This window comes from Salmo trutta, chromosome 19, assembly GCF_901001165.1.
Source record: "Salmo trutta chromosome 19, fSalTru1.1, whole genome shotgun sequence".
Lineage (NCBI taxonomy): Eukaryota > Metazoa > Chordata > Actinopteri > Salmoniformes > Salmonidae > Salmo > Salmo trutta.
The window spans coordinates 21,287,445-21,306,860 of record NC_042975.1 but is presented as its reverse complement, the minus strand read 5'-3'; the positions used below and the strand labels follow the sequence as shown (position 1 = coordinate 21,306,860).

The 19,416-nt window shown below is 41.8% G+C and overlaps 1 protein-coding gene and 1 long non-coding RNA gene across 2 annotated transcripts in view; both read right to left on the bottom strand.

Moving 5' to 3' along the window:
- Nucleotides 1-19,416, bottom strand: part of LOC115154167 (opioid-binding protein/cell adhesion molecule) — a 447,106-nt gene that overhangs the window by 228,379 nt on the left and 199,311 nt on the right. The window lies entirely within an intron of this gene.
- On the bottom strand, nucleotides 12,441-13,783 carry LOC115154169 (uncharacterized). The gene is made up of 2 exons (XR_003867834.1): nucleotides 13,485-13,783; nucleotides 12,441-13,127 (listed from the first exon to the last, which is right to left on the bottom strand). It is a non-coding gene; the product is annotated as an uncharacterized LOC115154169 (long non-coding RNA).

Sequence of the window (19,416 nt, the reverse complement as noted above, 5' to 3'; positions counted from 1 at the left end):
CACGATTCACCACTGGTTATCTGTGATTGGAATAGAGAAACTCATCGTATGAGGCCGAAGACGATTGATAGTTCCGATGGAGTCGCAGTGGCAGTCACGGCGGTTGTTTAAAGGGCCATTCAGATGCAATCTGGGAGATTTCAGCTGCAATTTATGCCTCCCCTATTGCCTCCAATCCTCACTCGGAGGCAGATGGTAAACGCCGCTGAGTTATTGTGTCAGGGACCAGACCCCCCTTCCTTCTCCAAGTCGATGAGGCCCAGAGCTGAACAGTCTGGCCCCGTGCTGTGCATTTAATTAGCTCTGCCCTCTCAGCTAGTAGCTAGCACTTCACCTGAGCTAGGCTGCCATGAAGCTAGCTAGCTAACACTGTCATAAGAATGATGCATCGCTTGTTATAAGGCATTGTGGCAACGAATGGCAACCCTATGTCACTATTAGGACAAGTGGCATAAGATGGTGATGGATCAAATTGGAAAACTGTATTAATCACTTTTAAGAGGAAGAAGGGAGCATATAGCTGTAATGATTTGTTATAGTGAGTGTTATCTTGTTATGTTCAAAACTCTCCTAGATGTTGGGTTCAGGAGTCTGGGTGTCCTGCCAGGATCGACGGGAATCAAAAGGGGAGCTCATACTGGACTAACCCCGGTCTACATTTCAAATCTCTCCTTCTGTCAGTATCTGGATTAGATAGGGAGTAGCTCCCCTGCTATGTTCACTGCCCCGATAACAATCGGCCTGTACAATAACAAGAAATCAATCATGCCTTAACAAAATAATAAATGCGCCTCTGTTCACCTGCCTGCATCTTCCACAATGTTTGTGTCTTGTCCTCACAACACTTCAACTACTTTTTTGTTATGAGGTAAAACATGGTTTGCTCTCAATTGCCAATATTCCCCTAACGTAAACCCATTGTTTATGTGGCTTAATTAAAGCATGGTAGGTTCAGGGTTTGAATACAAATTTTGGTCACACTTTATTTGGATAATCCGGATAGTCCATCTGTAGATGCTCTACAGATGGTCATACTGTACTATCTGTTGATAAACAACTGCTTGCTAAGGTTAAGGTTATGGTTAGTAGATTGTTATTTGAAATGTTACTGATAGTCCATCTGTAGATGCTCTACAGACTATCCAAATAAAGTGTTTAACCTATTTTTCCCTATGAGCGGAGACTGAGAAGAAGAGCATCTGCCTACACACATCAAGAAACGAAACCCGATTTTCTACTTCCTCAATTCTTCTCATCGGACAATCCGATCTGGGACAGTGCTAACCAGATTAGAGGGATCCACTTCACATCTTTGCCTTTGAAAAAGTAAAGGAAGGAATATCAGTTCTATGAAATGGTTGCATAATGTGGAAAATGTGATATTGTGAGCATTATGCATCAATACATACAGAGACTCCATTTCCAGACAATAACGCTCCATCTATGCCTAATAGTCCTATCAATGCACCTTTCCATCTTTAAGTGTTGGATATCAAAGAAAAAGCGATGAAAGTGGCCTAATTAACCATGTGAACTGTCATCAACTTTGAATGCCATATTAAAAAGACACCGGAAACACTTACATTTCTTATTCATTTAGGGACTCTGTGCTTCAGCAGCTGATAGCCGACAGCTGTATTTGAAAGCTCTTTATCACTCTCACTCTTTCTTTCGGGAACAACCTCTGACAACCATATTGCCAATGGACCAAGTGGTGTTAGCATTAAACGGAGAGTTGCTGGGAGGCCATCTACAGTACCACTAAAGGAGAATTCATACCATTTCAATTTGCAATCAATGCAATTTCCCAAAACCGTTATAGAATTTTTTGAAGTAATGTACATACTTTCCTGGAAAGCCATTTCAGTAGGTTAAGCAAGCTGTCAATAAGTCAATGTGAAAATAAAACAGACCAAGAGGTTATTTTCTAGAGTTATAGAGTCAATATCTGACTTTACTGCCAAAAATGTCAAGAATAATGGAATCTTCTAGGGTATTTCTAAATTGGTAGAGGTGGGAATTGGAGTTTGAGGACACAATAATGAGCTAAAAGGACTGAGAAGTCAAACACTTAAGGCCTATGCCATGAGCATCCATAAACTCTTCCAGACAACTATTTTCCTAGCCAGAGACCTAGGCTATTATCTCTCATTCCTCCCAAAGTGTGCAGTTGTTCACTTCCCTTCAATGATTTGAAAGGCAATTACTTGTATAAAAATATGGTGGAAACCCCTACTAGCCCATGCCTTCACCAATCCAATGTTTATAGGTTTGTAGGAAGTACTGTAATGAACAAGTGCACACTTCAGGAGAAAGGAGATAATATTGGGACGTACCCCCCCTAATTTCCCTCCTTGTAGAAAATTAGCCCCTCAGTCCAAAGCTATTTTGCCTCTTAGAGCCACCGTACTACCACTAATCAGTAATCAACACTGGACTACAACTAAACAAGACTCAAGACTCCACATTATACATTAACTAGCACAGCAACCTTTAAATGTTCCATGGATTTCTTTCTCAATCTCATTCCCCCTCGGCGGCGCCAGTAATATTTCTCCTGGAGCCGTGTGATTGATAACAGGAAGAGAGTAGACAGAATCTATTGACGTTGATGGATGCAAAGCAGTCCACCTCTCCATCTGTGCACGACTTCACAAACACACAACCGAGTGTGTATGCTTTAGCATCAACTCTGAGGAAACCTCGCTTATCAATCTCCATTATGCAGATTTTAAACGTATAATAAGCACTTAGAATATTCCAGACACATTTAAGTCAGAGAAACAGAAAGGTAACATTTTAAGGTTGCAGATCTGAAGAATCAAACATAGTTAGAAGCAAATCTAAGCCCAGCTTTGAGTTTTTGTTTACAAGGACAGAAAGAGAATGCAGTGTTAAAACAACACTTTCTCAGTCCAGTCAATCATGTGTCATTTTATTTAAGAGAATCAGTGACAGCAATTGACAAACAAAAGCTTTTAAATCTCCTTATACAGTGCATTCGGAAAGTATTCAGACCCGTTACGTCCTCCAAACGTGACGCTTGGCATTCAGGTTAAAGAGTTCAATCTTGGTTTCAGCAGACCAGAGAATCTTGTTTCTCATGGTCTGAGAGTCCTTTAGGTGCCTTTCGGCAAACTCCAAGTGGGCTGTCATGTGCCTTTTACTGAGGAGTGGCTTCCGTCTGGCCACTCTACCATAAAGGCCTGATTAGTGGAGTGCTACAGAGATGGTTGTCCTTCTGGAAGGTTCTCCCATCTACACAGAGGAACTCTGGAGCTCTGTCAGAGTGACCATCAGGTTCTTGGTCACATCCCTGACCTATGCCCTTCGATTGCTCAGGAAGAGTCTTGGTGGTTCCAAACTTCTTCCATTTAAGAATGATGGAGGCCACTGTGTTCTTGGGGAACTTCAAAGCTGCAGTAATTTTTTGGTACACATCCCCAGATCTGTGCCTCGACACAATCCTGTTTCAAGGCTCTACAGACAATTCCTTCGACCTCATGGCTTGGTTTTTGCTTTGACATACAAGGTCAACTGTGCGACCTTACATAGACTAGTTCAGTGTGTCAAATCGGAGGGCCTGTTGTCCAGACCTCTGGCAGTCTCTATGGGTGTGCCACAGGGTTCAATTCTCGGGCCGACTCTCTTCTCTTTATACATCAATGATGTCGCTCTTGCTGCTGGTGATTCTCTGATCCACCTCTATGCAGACGACACCATTCTGTATACCTCTGGCCTTTCTTTGGACACTGTGTTAACAAACCTCCAGACGAGCTTCAATGCCATACAACACTCCTTCCGTGGCCTCCAACTGCTCTTGAATGCAAGTAAAACTAAATGCATGCTCTTTAACCGATCACTGCCCGCACCTGCCCACTCGACTAGCATCACTACTCTGGACGGTTCTGACTTGAGAATATGTGGACAACTACAAATACCTAGGTGTCTGGTTAGACTGTAAACTCTCCTTCCAGACTCACATTAAGTATCTCCAATCCAAAATTAAATCTAGAATCAGCTTCCTATTTCGCAACAAAGCATCCTTCACTCATGCTGCCAAACATACCCTCGTAAAACTGACCATCCTACCGATCCTCGACTTTGGTGATGTCATTTACAAAATAGCCTCCAACACTCTACTCAACAAACTGGATGCAGTCTATCACAGTGCCATCCGTTTTGTCACAAAAGCCCCATTTACTACCCACCACTGCGACCTGTACGCTCTCGTTGGCTGGCCCTCGCTGCATACTCGTCGCCAAACCCACTGGCTCCAGGTCATCTACAAGTCTCTGCTAGGTAATGCCCCGCCTTATCTCAGCTCACTGGTCACCATAGCAGCACCCACTCGTAGCACGCGCTCCAGCAGTTATACCTCACTGGTCACCCCCAAAGCCAATTCCTCCTTTGGCCGCCTCTCCTTCCAGTTCTCTGCTGCCAATGACTGGAACGAACTGAAAAAAATCACTAAAGCTGGAGACTCATAACTCCCTCACTAGCTTTAAGCACCAGCTGTCAGAGCAGCTCACAGATCACTCCACCTGTACATAGCCCATCTGTAAATAGCCCGTCCAACTACCTCATCCCCATACTGTATTTATTTATTTATCTTGCTCCTTTGCACCCCAGTATCTCTACTTGCACATTCATCTTCTGCACATCTACCATTCCAGTGTTTAATTGCTATATTGTAATTACTTCACCACCATGGACTATTTATTGCCTTACCTCCCTTATCCTACCTCATTTGCACACACTGCATATAGACTTTTTCTACTGTATTATTGACTGTATGTTTGTTTATTCCATGTGTAACTCTGTGTTGTTGTATGTGTCGAATTGCTTTGCTTTATCTTGGCCAGGTCGCAGTTGCAAATGAGAACTTGTTCTCAACAAGCCTACCTGGTTAAATAAAGATGAAATAAAAAATAAAAAATAGACAGGTGTGTGCCTTTCCAAATCATGTCCAGTCAATTGAATTTACCACAGGTGGACTCCAATCAAGTTGTAGAAACATCTCAAGGATGATCAATGGAAACAGGATGCACCTGAACTCAATTTTTTGTCTCATAGCAATGGGTCTGAATACTTATGTAAATGTAATATTTGTTGGGTTTTTTTGCACAAATTTCTAAAAACCTGTTTTTACTTTGTCATTATGGGGTATTGTGTGTACTGTAGATTGATGAGGGAAAACATTTTTTAAATCCATTTTAGTATAACGCTGTAACGTAACAAAATTTGTAAAGCGGTCTGAATAATTTCCGAATGCACTGTGGGTTACCTGCAATGTCAACACAGAGCTTTACCTAAAAGCACACCTGTAGTGTGTGAGTTTGTGTGGACACACACTGCCCCTTTATTCATTTTTTAAGCAGCGCTCAACGTGCCCTCCAAGGATGACCTCGTTTTTATGTCACATATATTTGGGTACATTTACGAGCCTGCCCTTCAGCCCCCCTCTCGGCGACCCCGATGGCTATAAACTCCTAACGTCCCTTCTCACCTAATATTTACCCTCTCTTCTGACCATGACGGAATCTTTTCCCGCCTGTTACCGCTGCTGCATTGTTCTATTTCTCTATTTCCATACAGTATATTTAAAGATGTGGATGAGTGCATGGAGGAGGTTGGGGGGTGGTGGGTAAAGGAATTATCTGAACACCACTGGCAATAAAATGTGATAAATATTCCTGTAGATGAGATTATCAAACACCTTCCAACACTGCATGTATAATTAGAGTGGTGTCATTAATCATGTGTTGCCGGAGCTGTTTGGAGTAATGAGATTCCAAAATTTTAATTTATTAAGCCGGGGTGGCACTAAGCAGTCTGTTTATTACCCAAGATTCTTGACATCATTCAGGAGCCATTGACTGGGCCCCGCCGCCGGGTATTGTGGGATAAATTGGCCTAAAACTCCCAAAATTGCTTTATTTCTTCCTCTCCTACTCAAAATCTCCTGTCACATATCATCTTACACTTTGGTTTATCATGACACGCCCACACATTCTTGGGGATTCTTGCTTGCTGCAACAGTTTTCCTGGCACTATGCCGAGTCATCATTATGCAATGTTAATTATGCCCCAGCTGATAAAACAATGTGGTAATATCGTGGCCACTCATCAAATGGCTTATGCTAATTATGTATTCCCAGATTGCATTTTAATCGTTGCTACAATAATACTAATCAAACTCATCATCGTCCGCAATTTACACGCCTACTGATTCGTCGGCGGGGCCCGACTGGGGGGCACAGCATAATCACATCATAAACCGCAAAGAATCATCACAAATGACGCAGACAATCAACAGTGCAGACTCCTTTTGCATGTGTTTGATCCTGGACTATTTAAGGGTATGAATGAATCATCTCTATCTAGTCAGGAACAGCAGTGTTGTTGCAGATGGACAGATGTCTAATGAGAGAGCGCAAGCCTCATACTAAATCACTATTTTGTCTGTGATGGTCTGACTGCTATGAAGAGCATAGAGAACCACACAGAGTCATCAATAACATAAAATCATTAAACAAATGTGGTCGGCGTGATGACTTCTGAGGGAAAGATGCATATTTAGGTAATGTTTATGTTAATAATCTACTGTAGAGAGGGAGAAACATGTTTTGGCTGACAGCAAACGGAATAAAAAAACATGTTTTCCCCTCTGTGTAAACGTGGAAGAGCATTGATGTATGCATAACATACTGCATGGCAGTTAACCAATTAAAACACTACCTCAGCCTGTAGCCAGATCGTTCCTGCCCAACAACTCATGCAGTGGCACTTTCCCAGTATACAGTGCAGTACACTTCTCTATCCAGAGGCAGCGGTCTAGGAATTACTGAGATATATAATAATAATAGTAGAGGTCCCGTAGTTTGACTGATGCTGGATCTGTAGGTGTTAGTATAGTTAGTAAACTTGCTCACACTTAATTAGAAATATATAAATGAGCTCTTAATGATATGTAGGACAGTAAGAGGCAATTTTGTCATGTTAGGTTAATTAGATACTTTGCCTTCTCACACATCTAAATTATTTACGTACACAATGAGCCATTAGAAATTACTCACCGCACTTCATAAAACAAATCATTGACGGTGTGCCCATTCTGGATAGAATTTCTGAAATAGCAATAATATAGTGGAAGTAGGAAGGATATGAGGGATTAAAATAATGTCTAGTTTTAAAAAGTAGAGCAGTTGTGTCCATTGGACAGTGTAAGATGGCAGAGCTCCTAAACTGGTCTAGAAAAGTAAAATTTACTTCAATAATTGAACTTAATTTTTTATGTTGAGGCCCAGTGCAGTCAAAACATTTTTTTACCTGTGTTTTGTATCATATTTTACAACAGCTGATAAAACTAAAACTGTAAAATAGTGAAAAAAATGTGATCATTGTTATTTCCTAATAGTTGCTGGTTGAAAATAAAATCTACACAGGACCTTCTATTCAGCAGGTTTTGCATGGGTGGTGTTTCAGCTTGCCTGACATCACCAGACGGTAAATTAGTTAATAGACAAAAAACAAAGAGAGTTCCAAACCTCTCTGCCAAAACAGCTAGTTTTCGGTTTTTCCCTCCCCATAGACCACTCCCAGACAGTCCTAACCAAATTCTTGCTTGAGAAATTTTTATGGAAAACTATTACATTAAGGTACTTAATTGTTACCCAGAAAGATTAAATACTGAGATAAAAATGTCTGCATTAGGCCTTTAATCTCTATGGGATCGGTGCCCCCCCCACCCCCCTCCGCGGGACAGTTAAGGTAACGTAGGCTAATGTGATTAGCATGAGGTTGTAAGTAACATGAACATTTCCCAGGAACTAGACATATCTGATATGGGCAGAAAGCTTAAATTATTGTTAATCTAACTGCACTGTCCAATTTACAGTAGACATTACAGTGAAATAATACCATGCTATTGTTTGAGGAGAGTGCACAATTGTGAAGGAACATATCCACATTCCTTTTGGAACAAAAGTTAGAGAATATAGTGATTCTGAGTACTTTGTATACGACTATTGGGAATGTTAGCCTGGATAGCAGAATATACGTGAGTCTTCATTAAAGGTGTGGTCCAATACGTTTTTTACCTTGTCCCCGCTATTTCATTATCTGTCATTGATTTGTGCTGACGCGGCACAGTTTATATACCTAGTCTCTCCGTGTAATTCCACCATGTTTCTGTGAAGTATTGGAAATGGAGAAGGCATGCATTTAAATTAATCTTGCATTTAAGTACCTTTCTCCCCAAAAAATGGCAATCCCAATGATTCATTTAGTTTTCTACACATTGTCTGGGGTATATGCAGGGCTAATAAAAAACAAGAGTGACATTAAATCACTTCCTTTAGCAGAAGTCAAGCATCCATGCCAGTGTTCTTGTGCCCCTTGGATTAGGTGTCTTATTAAAAACATATTTAACGGATTGCTGATAATATATCAACGTCTCGCTGCACACAATTTTGAGGAAAAAATTAACTGATTTAAATGACAAATCAGCATTGCAATTTGTTTCTCCTGGCATATTGTATATGTAATGAAAATTGAGTTTAGAGGCAATTCATTACACTCAGTCTGGGAGAGTACTTACACGGAACCCAAACCAGCTGCGCGCATGCGCCATCATGCACAAATGTATTTTGTCCCCCCCACACCAAACACGATCACGACACGCAGGTTAAAATATCCAAACAAACTCTGAACCAATTATATTAATTTGAGGACAGGTCGAAAAGCATTAAACATTTATGGCAATTTAGCTAGTTAGTTTGCACTTGCTAGCTAATTTGTCCTATTTAGCTAGCTTGTTGTTGCTAGCTAATTTGTCCTGGGATATAAACATTGAGTTGTTATTTTGCCTTAAATGCACAAGGTCCTCTACTCCGACAATTAATCCATACATAAAATGGTCAACCAAATCATTTCCAGTCATCTCTCTTCCTTCCAGGATTTTTCTTCTCTTGACTTTATATTGCGATTGGCAACTTTCAGAAATTAGGTGCATTACCGCCACTGACCTCGTTCGTCTTTCAGTCACCCGCGTGGGTATAACCAATGAGGAGATGGCACGTGGGTACCTACTTTTATAAACCAATGAGGAGATGGGAGAGGCAGGACTTGCAGCGCGATCTGCGCCAGAAATAGAACTGAATATAGAACTTAGAACTTCTATTTTAGCCCTTGGCAACGCAGACGCTCGTTGGCGAGTGCGAGCAGTGTGGGTGCAATAATTGAATAACATAGCTTTCTAAATTTATTTTGCGATGCGAGGGGTGTATTCAGCCTGTCAGGTGCCCCAAACTTTCAAAGCAAAAAATAAATACAAAATAAATACAAAAATGATTTTATATTTATATATATATATATGAGTGAATTGCTAAACAGCATTGCAAGGGTTAAAATCAGTTACTGAAACAATTTTTTATTCACTTGAAGTAAACTATATTAATCAAAAATATTGGTCCCTCCAACGTCATTTTAGAGAATTTTGCAGTACGTCCAACCGGCCTCACAACCGTAGACCACATGTAACCATGCCAGCCCAGGACCTCTACATTCGGCTTCCTCACCTCCACGATCACCTGAGACCAGCCACCCGATAGCTGATGAAACTGTTGGTTTGCATAAACAAAAACTTCTGCACAAACTCTCAGGGAAGCTCATATGCATCTTCAACAGCCTAATCAACTCTATGCGAAGGAGATGTCGTGCTGCATGAGGCAAATGGTGTCTCTGACCAGCATATCTGTATTCCCAGTCATGTGAAATCCCTAGATTAGGGCCTAATGAATTTACTTCAATTGACTGACTTTCTAATTTCTTTATATGAACTGTTACTCAGTGAAATCATATGTTTTTTCACTGTAGTTCAATTGGCATTGGAGAAAGTGTTACCGAGTGCTTTATGTATTCACATGCAGGTCAACACAACCAAAAAGACATGGCATAGTTAATATACTGCTCAAAAGAATAAAGGGAACACTTAAACAACACATCCTAGATCTGAATGAAAGAAATAATCTTATTAAATACTTTTTTCTTTACATTGTTGAATGTGTTGACAACAAAATCACACAAAAATAATCAATGGATATCCAATTTATCAATCCATGGAGTCACAATCCATTTGGAGTCACACTCAAAATTAAAGTGGAAAACCACACTACAGGCTCATCCAACTTTGATGTAATGTCCTTAAAACAAGTCAAAATGAGGCTCAGTAGTGTGTGTGGCCTCCACGTGCCTGCATGACCTCCCTACAACGCCTGGGCATGCTCCTGATGAGGTGGTGGATGGTCTCCTGAGGGATCTCCTCCCAGACCTGGACTAAAGCATCCGCCAACTCCTGGACAGTCTGTGGTGCAATGTGGCGTTGGTGGATGGAGCGAGACATGATGTCCCAGATGTGCTCAATTGGATTCAGGTCTGGGGAACGGGCGGGCCAGTCCATAGCATCAATGCCTTCCTCTTGCAGGAACTGCTGACACACTCCAGCCACATGAGGTCTAGCATTGTCTTGCATTAGGAGGAACCCAGGGCCAACCGCACAAGCATATGGTCTCACAAGGGGTCTGAGGATCTCATCTCGGTACCTAATGGCAGTCAGGCTACCTCTGGCGAGCACATGGAGGGCTGTGCGGCCCCCAAAGAAATGCCACCCCACACCATGACTGACCCACCTCCAAACCGGTCATGCTGGAGGATGTTGCAGGCTGCAGAACGTTCTCCACGGCGTCTCCAGACTCTGTCACGTCTGTTACGTGCTCAGTGTGAACCTGCTTCATCTGTGAAGAGCACAGGGCGCCAGTGGCGAATTTGCCAATCTTGGTGTTCTCTGGCAAATGCCAAACGTTCCGCACGGTGTTGGGCTGTAAGCACAACCCCCACCTGTGGACGTCGGGCCCTCATACCACCCTCATGGAGTCTGTTTCTGACCGTTTGAGCAGACACATGCACATTTGTGGCCTGCTGGAGGTCATTTTGCAGGGCTCTGGCAGTGCTTCTCCTGCTCCTCCTTGCACAAAGGTGGAGGTAGCAGTCCTGATGCTGGGTTGTTGCCCTCCTACGGCCTCCTCCACGTCTCCTGATGTACTGGCCTGTCTCCTGGTAGTGCCTCCATGCTCTGGACACTACGCTGACAGACACAGCAAACCTTCTTGCCACAGCTCGCATTGATGTGCCATCCTGGATGAGCTGCACTACCTGAGCCACTTGTGTGGGTTGTAGACTCCGTCTCATGCTACCACTAGAGTGAAAGCCCCGCCAGCATTCAAAAGTGACCAAAACATCAGCCAGGAAGCATAGGAACTGAGAAGTGGTCTGTGGTCCCCACCTGCAGAACCACTCCTTTATTGGGGGTGTCTTGCTAATTGCCTATAATTTCCACCTGTTGTCTATTCCATTTGCACAACAGCATGTGAAATGTATTGTCAATCAGTGTTGCTTCCTAAGTGGACAGTTTGATTTCACAGAAGTGTGATTGACTTGGAGTTACATTGTGTTGTTTAAGTGTTCCCTTTATTTTTTTGAGCAGTGTATATTCAGGGGCACATTACAGACACAAACCCACCTGTTTCATCTGAGACAGAACATAGGTATTAAAATACATTTAAAAAATTGATCCAAATGTTGACATTTAACCATAGTAGTTACTGTATATGTCACCTGACATTAGTTCAATTATTTGCCATTTTTTCACTTATCCAAAGTGACGGTATGTGTGAATACATTTTTTGTATGGGTGACCCCAGTGACCCCAATCAAACTCAAAATCCTGATGATGCAAGCTTCATGTGCTACCAATTGAGCCACACAGGCTTGGGCGTTATATTGTATACTGACAGCAATAATGGCGCCGGAGAGGATGGCTGCCGTTTTACGGGCTCCTAACCAACTGTGCTATTTTGTTAGTTTTTTTTCACATTGTTTGTAACTCATTTTGTACATAATGTTGCTGCTACCATCTCTTATGGCCGAAAAGAGCTTCTGGACATCTGAATAGTGATTACTAACCTTGAACTGGACAAAGATTTTTCTTTAATGAGTACAATGCGAAGAATATACTGCCTTGTCAAGACAAGGCCCAAATCCCCGTCATGAGCGTGAAGAAAAGACAGAGAAAAAGGGGGAGGAGGGCGGGGTGCCTTGTAAGAATTTGCCGAAGAGTAGGTAAACCACCACTATCCTCCGTACTATTGGCCAACGTGCAATCTTTGGAAAACAAACTCGACGATATACAATTAAGACTATCCTACCAATGGGCAGGGGTGGAAAGAGTACTGTAAAATCCTACTCAAGTGGAAGTACTGTTACTTTGTAATCAAGTAGATGTAAAAGCACTGGTGTAAAAAAACTACTCAAGAAAAAGTAGCACATTTAAAAAGTACTTAGAGTAAAAGTTACTAAGTTACTTCTAAAATAATTTGCTATTTCAATTTTGATGGTTATTTTTATTCTCCTTTTACAAGAATGGAAGTTCATGGGAAAAGGGTGTGGCAATTGAATGTAAGCTTCACAAACAAATGAATATATAACAATTTTTACTTTCCTATATACTACTGTATATGTAATATTGTTTACATGTAATGCTTGACAGGCTAAATGTTCCATAAAACACCAGAAAATAACCAAAAAGATAAGATCCAGCACAGCTGATTTTAATATTAAATCTTCAACTTCACATATACAAATGTTCAAAGGAATGTTCAAAAGGAATATTTTTTGTGGAACTACCTATCGAACCCTTAACTCAATTCACTTCTCTCTGAATTTGCCATTCAGTTTTAGTAGGAGCTGATTTTCTAAGTTAATTGAGTCTATCCTGGCTCGCTTTGCAGTGAAGAGTAGTCCAGCACAGCTAAAAAGACGCTCACAGGCGGCAGATGCAGGCAGGCCTGTGTTGAGTTTGAGGGACAACTTTTTTATGTACGGAAACAAATTAAGTAAATCTATTTTGTCCGATAGACCAGCAAGATACCCATCCAGCTGCCCTGTACCTTCTGACAGTTTGGTTGTCAGTGATGATAAGAAACCCTCTTTATCAGATGGATGCTGCCTTAGATGCTCAGTCTCGTCCTGTGTGATTGTGTCAAGATGATTCTTCAGGTACAACAAACCTGTACATTGGAAACAACACAACATTCCCATTTTCAGTGTTTCAGCAAACTCTGTTGTATGTGGCTGGCAACACAATCATATTATTGGCATTGCAATAGCTCTAACACAGTTGTTACTCTCAGATACTGAGATTGATTTGAGTTGTTCAAATACATTCAGACCTAACTAATTCTCTAATGTTGAGGTGAGTCCATGTCTGGCTGTACCCAAACATAGTTATATGCAAAGATGATTGTACAGCACCTGTAATGCAACTTAAATCATGAAAAAATGAAAAACAACAAAAACAATTCAAGAAAAGACTCAAAGACCAACATATATCATCATATGGACAATGAGGTTAAAAGAAATCATACCGGCTGTGATGACATCAGCTTTGTCAGTCCAAGATGTCTTGAACTTTGGCAGAAGTATTGCAGTAGCAATAAGCTGTGGCTCCTCCATCATTTCTCCAAAGTGCTTTTGGAGACCGTTCTGAATGGTTCTGATAGTGGTAGGCACATTTGGCAAGATGCTTCCAGACTTTGAAGTTTTGTTTTTAGTAAGAAGATCACTGGCAGCAGCCACCCCATATGCGTGTTGGTCTTAGACTGTAGAACGTTCAAAGCTGAGACCAAAGGCTTCATCACTTTGCAGTACTCATTCAAGAAGGACATTTCTGCAGGGCTCAGCCTGAAAGACAAGATAAGGTAAATGTAATACCTCTTAGAATTATAACATATTATGGACAATACATATTACTGTATTAGGAAACATTACATTGATTCAAAGAATTGCTACTCACATTTTCACTTTTAATTCTTCACACACATTTCTTATGGTATCCTCCCCCTTCTCTTGTATGATACGTGTGATCCTCTCCACAGCCAGGTAAGTTGAGTTCCAACGTGTTTGATTTGGATGGATCAACTGCAGTTTGCACTCATTCTCTACAACTTCAGCAGCTAAGGTTGACCGGCCCGTTTTATTCCACATGGCTTGGCATTTGGCAAAAGACCACCTGGACAACCTTTTGTAGCTTTCACTATTTGTTTCTGCCAACGCAGAATCTGTTGTTGAAATGAGGTTCAGCAGGTGACATGCACACTGTTGATGCTGAGGGAGTTGATAGTCTAGGCCACTGTCATTTTCCAGGACGGAATAGGTGTTTTGGTATTCAACCTGCTCTGCTGGCTCTTCAGCATCTGAGTCTCGGTCTGCTGACTCGACTGCCTGGCTCTGCTCACCGAAAACATTGAATGCTTTGATAAAGTTTGATCCACTTTGTTGTGGTTCTTACCACTTTCCCCCTGATCCTGTATGCACAATGGATGTCATCGAGGGCACCTGCAAGCACATCAAATGTGTGGGAACCTCTCAATCTCTTGCAAGCGAGTGCAGCAGAACGTCTCACCAGAGTTTCTTCATCTATCCAGTGACATGTGACCCCGATGTAACTCCTTTGATGAGCTGTCCAACAATCAGTGGTGGTGGCAACATAATTTACCCTGCCAAGGTGTGCCATAACCGTCTTCTTCATGTGATTGGCAGCTTCATGTATTATTGAACGAACACTAGGTCTGGAGATGACTTTGCAGGGTGGTTACCAACTCTTTAAAAGCTGGTTGTTGGACCACAGAGAATGGTTGTTGGCCCTCACAGATCAAATTAATGACAAGCTTGTCAACGGTTGCCTGTGAGACGCACCTGGCTCCTCCCACTGCCATCATTTCAGACATATTTGCTTGCAAGTTGAGGTGTTTGATAGTTCCTTGGTTCGTTTGTTTGTTGTTGCAGAGGTGAGCATATTGTAGTTTGTCATCTTTAATGGATGTTTCCTCTGTGGACAAAATTATTGCATCAATCTGGGCAAAATGTATATAGCCTGACTAGTTTGGATTTATACAAATTAACATAAACCAGCACAAAGTGCTGTAAGTATTTGGGCAATGACAGCATTTTTGTTTTGGCTCTGTAGTCCAGCACATTGGATTTTAAAAGATACAATGACAATGGGGTTAAAGTGCAGACTGTCAGCTATAAGAAGGTGTTTTTATTCAAATCAAATGAACCATTTAGAAATTACAGCATGTTTTCAATAATGTCACTGTCCAAATACATACGGATGTTGGGGAATATTGTTCTTTCTTTTCCCCAGTTATAAGAACTATAGTTTAACCAAACATGATTTTTGGCTATTATTCGAAACTCAGTGATCCAACCAGATATAACGTAAACTCACCCCATTCCGTACAAATGTGCACAACCGCGACATTCAAATGAGGCTGCAAAGAAAACTAATGTCCCTGTAGCGACTGTGTTGACTTCAAAATCTGGGGTGTGATCTACGTTTCTATTCAAGCGTTGATCGACATGGTAATGGCTCTATAGTATTGGAGAAAAGTTGAAAAAAACTGACCCTCCGTTACATCGTGACGTGTCATGCCGTAACGTACAGCATAAAGCAACTATTTCTGTCTTACAATCTCTCTCCACAAGGTGTAGCACTTCTCTCATTGTTTAAAAACAAGAAATGGACAGTGACGGGGGTAAGGGAGGATACCTAGTCATTTTTTGCTTCATCACTGTAAGCGATCATGACTCTCAAAGCCGCTTTTTACTTCTGAAGATCACTTTAGCACTGCCTTAAAAACCCGATTCAAATTCGACACAAACCTTCAAATAGGTATGTAATGACACATTATATAAACTCTTTATAGTGTTTTATTGACATTTTAGAGGCGATAGGGGGATAAGTTGGACAGATGGAGTGAAAAAAAGCCGTTTTCCCATTCATATCCCCTCCTTCTCACTACCACGCATTAGTTTCGCTTCCCCACCCGCCATTTTTAAAAAGACCCGACGGAGCTCATTCTTGAATAATGCAGAAACGGGCAGCTTGGAGGTCATGTCATTCAATTTGTTGGAAAGGGGAGAAATTGTGCTTTACAATGGTATTGACATTACAGTTGATCTGGAAGTATTACGTTTTTGGGCCGCTAAAATAAGGTCAATTGTACGGACCAAGGCGATGTACAAAAGTGAGTGAGTTTACGTTAGCTAGGTAATAAGCAAGTAAAAAAAGATAATGCACATGCCTAAAAATCCCAGGTCTCAAATGTATGTATTGTGGCAAACCTCTTCAAAGCTAGGAGCGTTTGTCACAAATTAAGTGAGAAACTGTCACCAAAGTCAGCCCAGAATTAAAGTTCTTTCGAACATGACAGTACCTGTATGTTTGTTTCTCTGTCCTGGTCCACCCAGGCCGCAGGTAAGGTCAAGGATAGCAGGGTTCGGTACACAAATCTGGTTCTCGGTAGGTCCGGGTCTAAACGCCAACAGGTAAGTCCAAAACAGTCCAGCTCGTACACGGTAAAATCCAGCCAATGTAGAATGTCTCTCTCTCTATGGTTCATAGATCCTTCCCGCTCTCTCTCCCTCTTCCTGGTTTTTCTTGACCTTTTATCTGTGGGTCGGCTCCACCTTCTGAGGGTTCCCCTTGCTTCTGGGAATTGTAGTTTTGGCAGTCGGCCATTTTGTGATCTGTAGTTCTGATCGGGGTGGCCATTTTAGTGATCGGGCAGAGCCCGTTTATTAGTTCTGCCCTCACATATCTGCCATTTATCACTCGACCCCCTTCTTTGCCACAGTATTTATTTTATCTTCACAAGTTCATTAACTTCACTTTTAGCTATGCCCAACAACTTACATTATGGGATGGCTAGCTACTAGCCACCTTAATGTAAATGCGGTAGTAGCCCGCACTATAGCGTATAACGTTAGTTCCTTCAGCTGTGCAAAGATGTTGGTCAGGGTTAGCTTCTAACTAGCTAGCAACAGGATCAGCTAGCTAACGTTAGCATTATGCTACAGATTGAATGCAACTGGCTAGAAGCAACACTTTGTTAGCTACATTACATAGCCTACACAACAAACGCCATTCATGGCGATAAAATATATTTCTAACTTTACTTTTCGTACCATTAGATTTCCTCAAGTTTGACGCGGAGATTTTGTAGGCAGCCACCTCCACCATCTTTGGTAATCAGAGCTTAAGAGTCCTCTTCTCTGCTTGAAGCTGAAGTGCTTTGAGATGCGGCCAGGGGTTTCCTTCCTCATGGTCTTCAGAAGACCCGGCCACTGGCTTTGTCTCTGTGTGTGTCTGTATTGTCTCCTGAACCTGCTCAATCTCGTTAGGGTCCATTTATTTTTCTAATTGATTAGGAAACCTTTTTTTTCATGGCATGTAGCTACTTTAAAAAAAAAATGTTTTTAAACTTTTACAGAAAACCCTGCTATCGATTATCATTTGGTTTGCATACACAGCTGTGATTGGGCCGTTTTAGCGCGATGCATGAAATTGAATTGTATTGGTCCATCTGGTCATGTTACTTGTCACTGACAAACAAGTGAACAGTTCTAGCTGCTACAAAAGGCGCAAACTTTATGTGCTTGCCATGATGATGTGTATCCTTTTTCTAGATTGTACTCTAACGGATTGTTTTGAAAATGTACTTAAGTACTTTACTTCATTCAAAATGTACTTAAGTAAAAGTAAAAGTACAGCCTTTGAAAAATACTCAAGCTACTCAATCACAGGAACGTGAGTAGTTGTAATTTGTTACTTCCACCCCTGCCAATGGGACATTAAAAACTGTAATATCTTATGTTTCACCGAGATGTGGCTGAACGACGACACAGATAATATAGAGCTGGCTGGCTTCACTACCAGCATGTCATATGTTCGTACATTTCTCAACCAGAAGCCATGGATTACAGACAACATCCGCACCAAGCTAAATGCTAGAGCTGCCGCTTTCAAGCGGGACACTAATCTGGACACTTATAACAAATCTTGCTATGCCCTCAGACGAACCATCAAACAGGCAAAGCGTCAATACAGGACAACAACCTCTCCCGCAATGTGAGCAAGACAAAGGAGCTGGTCGTGGACTATAAGGAAAGGATGGCCAAACAGTCCCACATTAACATTGACGGGGCTGAAGTGGAGCGGGTCGATAGTTTCAAGTTCCTTGGTGTCCACATCACCAATGAACTATCATGGTCCAAACACACCAAGACAGTCGAAGAGGGCACAACAAAGCCTTTTCCCCCTCAGGAAACTTTAAAGATTTGGCATGGGTCCCCAGAGCCTCATATAGTTCTACAGCTGCACCATCAAGAGCATCCTGACCGGTTGCATCACTGCCTGGTATTGCAACTGCTCGGCCTTCGACCGTAAGGCGCTACAGAGGGTAGTGCGTATGGCCCAGTACACTACTGGGCCCAAGCTTCCTGACATCCAGGACCTATATACTAGGCGGTGTCAGAAGAAGGCCCAACAAATTGTCAAAGACTCCAGTCACCCAATTCATAGACTGTTCTCTCTGCTACCGCACAGCAAGCGGTACCAGAGCTCCAAGTCTAGGACCAAAATACTCCTTAACAGGTTCTACCGCTAAGCCATAAGACTGCTGAACCGTATACCGGGGTATTTGAACATTTCCACAGGATGGTTTTCAATACTGTCAAAATTATTATTATTGGATTTTTTTTTTATAAATGTGAATATTTGCAGCTACTTTTTAAGTAAATACCTGCAGTCAACTTGCAATAGGAGATGATCACGTTCTTCATTTCTCATTATAAAGCTTCCCATTGTCCCCAGTCACAAAATTGTCAAAGACTCCAGCCACCCAAGCCACAGAATGTTCTCTCTGCTACCGCATGGCAAGCAGTACCAATGCACCAAGTCTGGAACCAACAGGACCCTGAACAGCTTCTACCCCCAAGCTAAAGTATAAGACTTCTAAACAAGGCTGCTAAATAGCTAATCAAATGGCTACTCAGACTACCTGCATTGATCCTTTTTTGCACGAACTCTCCTGCACTGACTCCCTGCACATACACCGGACTCTACCCATACACTCACTCATACTTACACTGACACCCTAACACACACATACACACTACATTCGCCGACATACACATAACATGCACACTAGTGGTGTAACGGACCGTAGTTGATCCATGATCCGTACAGATCACCCCCCCACGGTTCGGCACGCATGTGAACCGCGGATCAATTGCAAAGTTTAACCATCATAGTGTGAAATACAGTTTTACTGCCACTGTTACTTTTTAAAGTAATAATTCCCTAAATCGCAATGCAGAGTTGCAGTGAAAAGATAAAGACAAGACAGATGCGTGCTGTGTTTTACTCTGAAGCCTGAAGGTTGATTTGATTATTTTTTTAAAGCAGTTGTGTGTACTGTTCACGTGAATGGGGCATGTTGAATCCCAACGAAT